Below are 6,834 nucleotides of genomic sequence, written 5' to 3'. Positions count from 1 at the left end.
AATTTCCTATAGGGCCTCCCCGGTGGCGCAGCGGTTGAGCGCTGGGTTGCGAAGCTGCCCTCAGCCTCTGCGGCCTAGTTCAATCCCCAGCTGCTCCCTGGCCCGGAGGAGGATCCCACATGGTGCGCAGACCTCTCCTGCCGCCTCTGCTCCCCTCAGCAGTGTGCTTCCGTCCTTCTGCCTGCTCTGCTCCCCGCTCTGGCTCTGGTGAATTCTCTCACCCTCCCGCGCTTCTGACTGTACCCAGTGCTTGTATAAACAAAACAAACAAACAAATAAATAATTAAGTGAAACATGCCTCTATTTTAAAAAAAAAGAAATAATTTCCTATATATTCTAGCCCCGTTTCCAGCTCCATCCTGGGGAGACTGTCTTTTTAAAAAATTTTTGATGTAATTGACACATAAGAGCTTCAGGTGCACAACATAATGATCTGACACAGGCACATATTGTGAAATCACATCCATTACCAGTTTTACAAATTTTCTTGTGATGAAAACTTTTACCTGCTATTTTCTTAGCAACTTACAGATATACAATGCAGTACTATTACTAATGTCACTATGCTATACACCCCTGATTTATTTAGTTTAGAATGGACATTTTGTACCTCTTGATGATCTTCACCTTTGCCCATTTTGTCCACCTCCCACCCTGTCTCTGGTAACTACCAATCTGTGTTGCTGAGCTTTGTGATTTTGCTTTTTAAGATTCCACATATAAGGCCCCCCTGGTGGCGCTGGGGTTAAAGACAGTGCTATCAAGCTATCAGCAGCCTTTGCAGCACAAATTCAATCCCCGGCCAGGGAGCTGACCCACATGGCGCAGCAGACCTCTCCTGTCTAGCCCGCTGCTCCCCTCAGCAGTGTATTTCAGTCAGTCTGCCTGTTCTGCTCCCCACTCTGTCTCTGGTGAATCCTCTCACCGGCCCCGCCCCTCATCTCTGGCCTGTACCCCAGCTCTTGTATGCATAAATAAATCTTTTTTTAAAAAAAGTTCCCACATATAAGTGAGATTATATAACTTTTGTATTTCTGACTTATTTCACCTAGCATGATAAACTTGAGGGCAATCTATATTGTTGCAAATAAAATATCCTTCTTTTTTATGGCTGAATAACCTACTAGTGTGTGCTTGTATGTGTCTGCGTATGTGCACATGCCCACGTAATAGTTTCTTTATCCATTTGTCCATGGTTGAACACTTAAGTTGCTTCCATGACTTTGCTATTGTAAAAAATACTGCAATTAACATTTTTGAGTTAGTGTTTACATTTTCAGATAAATACCCAGAAGTAGAATTGTGGAATCATATGGTAGTTTTATTTCTAATTTTTGGAGGAACCTCCATACTGTTTTCAAGCAACTGCACCAATTTACATTCCCATTGAAAGTGCACAAGTTCCCATGGTAACTTGTCTCTTATTGTGACATAACCCAAATGGTTCCCAAGTTTTGCTGCACATTAGAATCAATTAGGAAACAAAAACAATATCCAGAATAAGGACTAAGTTAGGGTCAGAGGAGGTTCCTTTCTCCACTCCCAAGAGGATCATCTGACAACTAAGCAGAGGGACACTACACCCAGGGGTTCCATGGCTTGGAGCAAAAGTAAGAGAACCTCTTGGACATCAGAGACCAGCACACGCTGCACCAGAAGAGAGACAGATGATGATTCTGATTCACTGAACAAGACATGGGTGGAGAGAAAGCCTTGGAGGCTGCAGTCCAGGGCAGGGGTCACAAGACTATGGGCTGCTGATCTGCCAGGGGATCGGAGGAGGGGTAAGCTAAATGGTGTGGTGGCACACACCCTTGACTGAGAGGAAATACGTGTGGAACAGCTGGGGTGATCCCTACATGCCAGACCTCTCCTTGGTAGAAAGAACAAAGACAGGGCCTCCCTGGTGGCGCAGGGATTAAGACACAACCTATGAAGCTATCCGCAGCCACTGCAGCATGAGTTCAATCCCCAGCCAGGGAGCTACCCACATGGCGCAGCAGACCTCTCCTGACTCGCCCGCTGCTCCGCTCAGCAGTGTATTTCAGTCAATTTGCCTGCTCTATTCCCCACTCTGTCTCTGGTGAATCCTCTCACCCTCCACACCTCTGGCCTGGACCCCAGTTCTTGTATGCATAAATAAATAAATCTGAAAAAAAAATTTAAAAAGAAATAACAAAGACAGTATTGGACTGCATGCCCCCTCCCTCACCCCGTGGGACTGGTACTGACCTTGTGAAGTGCACTGATAGCATGCAAACCCCATTCCAATTAAACCATTACACAGAAAGGAGGAATTATCAGCAGCATCACAAAATCGAGCCAGCCTTACCCCCACCCCAGCACATTCACATCAGCACATTCAAATGGAAAGATAGTCCCTACTCATGGACTAGAAGAATCAACATTGTTTACATGGCCATCATACTCAAAGCAATATACAGATTCAATGCAATTCCTATCAAAGTTTCAATGACATTCTAAAAGGAAATAGAGCAAATGCTACTGAAATACATGGAATTACAAAAGACCCTGAACAGCCAAAGCAATCCTGCCAGAGAAAAAAAAGAGAAAAAAAAAAAAAGATATCACACTCCTTGACTTCAAACTACACAAAAAGATTTTAATCAAAACCATAAGGTGGGCCTCCCCGGTGGCGCAGCGGTTGAGCGCTGGGTTGCGAAGCTGCCCGCGGCCTCTGCGGCGCTGGTTCGATCCCCGGCTGCTCCCGGCCACCGGAGGAGGGTCCCACATGGCACACAGACCTCTCCTGCCGCCCGCTGCTCCCCTCAGCAGTGTGCTTTGGTCCTTCTGCCTGCTCTGCTCCCCGCTCTGGCTCTGGTGAATTCTCTCACCCTCCCGTGCTTCTGACTGTACCCAGTGCATGTACAAACAAACCAAACAAATAAATAAATAAAAAACATGCCTCTATTAAAAAAAACAAAAAAAAAAACAAAAAAAAAAACCCATAAGGTATTAGATTGAAAATATCTACACACTAATATATAGACTTGAGGGCCCAGAAATAAACCCATATTCACATGGTCAGTCTACAACAAAAGAGCCAAGCGTAGACAATGGAGAAAGGAATGACTCTTCAAATGGTACTGGGAAAACTGTACAGCCACATGCAAAAGAATGAAATTAGACCACTACCTCCCACCCCACACATAAATTAACTCAAAATGGATTAAAGACTTGGAGGTAAGACCTGAAACCACAAAAATACACCAAAAAAAACCAGGCAAAACACTCCACATTGGCTTCAGGACCTTGGCTCCAATGGCAAGGGGAACAAAAGCAGAAATAAACAAATGGGACTAGATTGAACTAAATAGCTTCTAAACATAAAAAAAAAAAAATTAAAATGAAGAAATGCCCTACCAAATGGGAGAAAATAGAGAAAATATTTGCACACCACACATCTGGCAAGGGACCAATATCTAAGATCTACAGAGAACTCATACAACTCAACAAAAATAGCCTAATCAAAAACTGGATAGAACTAAATAGACACTCTTCTAAAACAGACATAAAGATGGCCAACAAGCACGTGAAAAAATGTTCACTTATCACCAGAGAAATGCAAATGCACCCACACCTGTGAGAATGGCCCATATCAAAAAGACCAGAAACAATAAGGGTTGGTGATGGTTTGGGGGGAAAGGAAACCCTGTACATGGGATAGGAATGTAGACTGGTCCAGTTGCTATGGAAATCAATATCGAGGTTTCTCAAAAATAGATTTCTGAAAAATGCAGAAACACCACTTGGAAGGGATATAGGCACTCTGTTTACTGCTGCACCATTTACAACAGCCAAGTTATGGAAACTACTCAAGTGCCTAATAACAAAATTAGTGGATTAAGATGATGTGGCTTAGAAACCCAATGGAATACTACTCAGCTATGACAAAGATAAATCTGGCCATTTGTGACAACATGGATGGAACTGAGGTCCCCGGGGAGGAGGGAAATTATGCTAGGCAAAATAAGTCAGGAATGATATGGAGTGAAAAAAACGAACAAAAATAAATCCTTGAAATCTCTCACTGCAGAACAGCCTACCAGAAGAGGAGGTTGGAGAGGTGAGAGCAAAGTGGGGAGGGGGCCCAATAGGACTTTGGTGGAAGATTATCAGTGCTTTGATGGTAAACTTAGCATAACATAATTTGTAGAGGTGTGAATTTACATCCCTAACACACACACAATGTTGTAAATTAATTTTACCTCAATAAACATTAAAAAAAAATCTAGTGCAGGTCACAACCCCATTCCAATTAAACCAGAATGTCTGCGGGTGGGAGTCTATTTTTATTTTAAACATGACGCTTATTTAAACAAACCTAGTAATCATTTCTTCTTAGACAGATTGCCTTACATATAATGGCTACTTACAAAAATGTTATAAATTTGCCCTTGGTTTTACAATATAATTTAAAAGACATTAAAATTCCCCAATTGAACCACGTATGCAAGAATTTTTATGTTGTTTTCATTAAACATTTAGAGCAAAAAAATTTATGGGAATAAAAAGGTGAATGAGCGAGCCACTAATGGAGAAAGGGTTACCTTCACAGAACCAGTATTTTCCCCCCATACCATCTCCATTTGATGTCTATTAAAACACATCATTGGGGCCTCCCCGGTGGCGCAGCGGTTGAGCGCTGGGTTGCGAAGCTGCCCGCAGCCTCTGCAGCGCCGGTTCAATCCCCAGCTGCTCCCCGGCCACCGGAGGAGGGTCCCGCATGGCGCGCAGACCTCTCCTGCCGCCCGCTGCTCCCCTCAGCAGTGTACTTCGGTCCTTCTGCCTGCTCTGCTCCCCGCTCTGGCTCTGGTGAATTCTCTCACCCTCCCGCGCTTCTGACTGTACCCAGTGCTTGTATGAATAAAAATAAATAAATCTTTAAAAAAAAAAAAAACATCATTGGCAGTTTAAAAAGATGCAGTATGTTTGGGCACACACACCAGTTACTTTATGCATAAAAAAAGAATGGGGAGGGAGAAGAAGAGCAGAGAAAACAATACCATAGCAGTCAGGATATGCTGGAACCAGATTGTGGTTTTCTGGAGGAACTGAGTTCTGGAGCGCAGTAGTGGGGTCCTTCGTAGTAGACAGCTCCCGCGCGCTGCTGGGGGACGTCAGCTTTATCTTCAGCTTTCATTTCCAACTGTGCTGGTGTGTGTTTCATTGAATGCCTGCCCCTCAAATTAGAATCCATTTGCCTCATTGACATCTTGTCCTTAGCAACAGGTTTTCATTAGTAAGTGGTGTATGTCTTACTCTTAACTTGCACCACACAACCATCTTGACCTGCCACCTTCAGATTAATAAAATCTTACTCTTCTTGACTCCTTCCTTGGGCTTTTTGTTGACCATGGTGTGAGCACTGGAGTCTCCTCAGCTGCCTTATCACAAGGGGTACCAAGTCTGCACCAAAAGGTGCACACAAGCAGCACTGGGATGCAGGATAGGGCATGCCCAAGCTGTGGGCTCCCTCCTCGCATCCCAGGTAGCTATAATTTTTAAAAAGATGTCCAGGTTATTCCAAAATGCAAGTTTGAGAACTGTGGGCATAACCAGCAGACTTGCCCCACTTCTTTTGAGAAAAAACCAAAACAAAACAAAACTGCTCACACAAGATAAAAGTTTCAACTTTTGTTAGGGACAATATACTGTCTAATCTCTGGGGTTAAAAAGAACATTGAGATAATTTTTGAACTGCCATATGCAAAATTCAAAGTAACCAAGTTTATTTTGTTCATCTTGCCCCACTACCCAAAAATGTCAAAAAAAATTTCTGTAAAAAAGGTAAAATTATCCAATTGAAATTAAGAGATAGTGTAGGAAATTATGCCAGATATTTTGTAATAGCAAGGTACAAAAAAATAACCCTGATTTAAGATTTACAATTTGAGCTTGGGAAACTGCTGCGGTCAAAAGAAACAAACTTGTCACGGATGTTTCCTAAATATCACTGCAAGATATAGAACATTGCAGTAAATATTTGCAATAAACTTTTGAAGTCATTTCCAGTTAAATCTGCTACCATTTTAACTGAGAAACCATCTGCCTCCCTAATGAGTCAACCCACCTTCTTACTTGATACTGAAGCCATTTGCTCTAGTAACAAGACAATGGATGCAGGTTCCCTTGTACTCAACGCACTATGTCCTATATTTGAGACATAGGATCTTGTCTTTAGAGGTTTCTTACTGCATCCTGACAGGATCCCTAAAAAATTTACTTGGGAGAAGGAATTCATAGGTAAAATAAGAGTTGGTAACTTACATCCTACCAGCTTGTGTTACTACTTCCAGTTTATTTACAGTTCTACTTCTCACTTAGGCTACAATTTCAAAAGGTTTAAATGACCTTGATTATTTTTATGTTTATACTGAATTTTAGATGTGGGCATAATTCCTCTCATTTACTTTTAGATAATAAAAAAGCTTATTTAAAGCTATTCTTTTCTTTAATATATACTTTATAACACTCATTACCTTTGTATCAAGCCCAAGAGAAACAATTCATAATTTGCCTGCATTCTGCAGGCCTCATTAAACCACTAATTACAGTAGCTGGGTAAGGAGTTAAGAATCTTTACAAACCTGCAGTTTGAGGACACCAGTTATTAGGATATGTTTATATGATTCTCCTTCCAAGCTCTGATTACCAGATTAACTTGTCTCCACTCCCTAAATAGATTCTGACCTCATTTCTTTCATCAGTTTTACTAAATCCAGCCTGACCTCTCTATCCAATTCCTGGTCCACACTCCCAAACTCCTCACATCCCTTCTCTACATGTTCCTATTTTGAACCATTTTCACAT

General features: G+C 42.1%; 1 pseudogene; it reads right to left on the bottom strand.

Moving 5' to 3' along the window:
* Nucleotides 1-4,926: 4,926 nt before the first annotated feature.
* Nucleotides 4,927-5,498, bottom strand: LOC119256991 (small ubiquitin-related modifier 3-like; annotated as a pseudogene).
* Between the last annotated feature and the right edge of the window lie 1,336 nt (nt 5,499-6,834).

Source organism: Talpa occidentalis, unplaced genomic scaffold, assembly GCF_014898055.3.
Source record: "Talpa occidentalis isolate TD23 unplaced genomic scaffold, MPIMG_talOcc4v2.1 talOcc4.4, whole genome shotgun sequence".
Taxonomy (NCBI): Eukaryota; Metazoa; Chordata; class Mammalia; order Eulipotyphla; family Talpidae; genus Talpa; species Talpa occidentalis.
The sequence above is the reverse complement of the archived record's forward strand: the minus strand, read 5'-3'. Positions and strand labels throughout refer to the sequence as shown.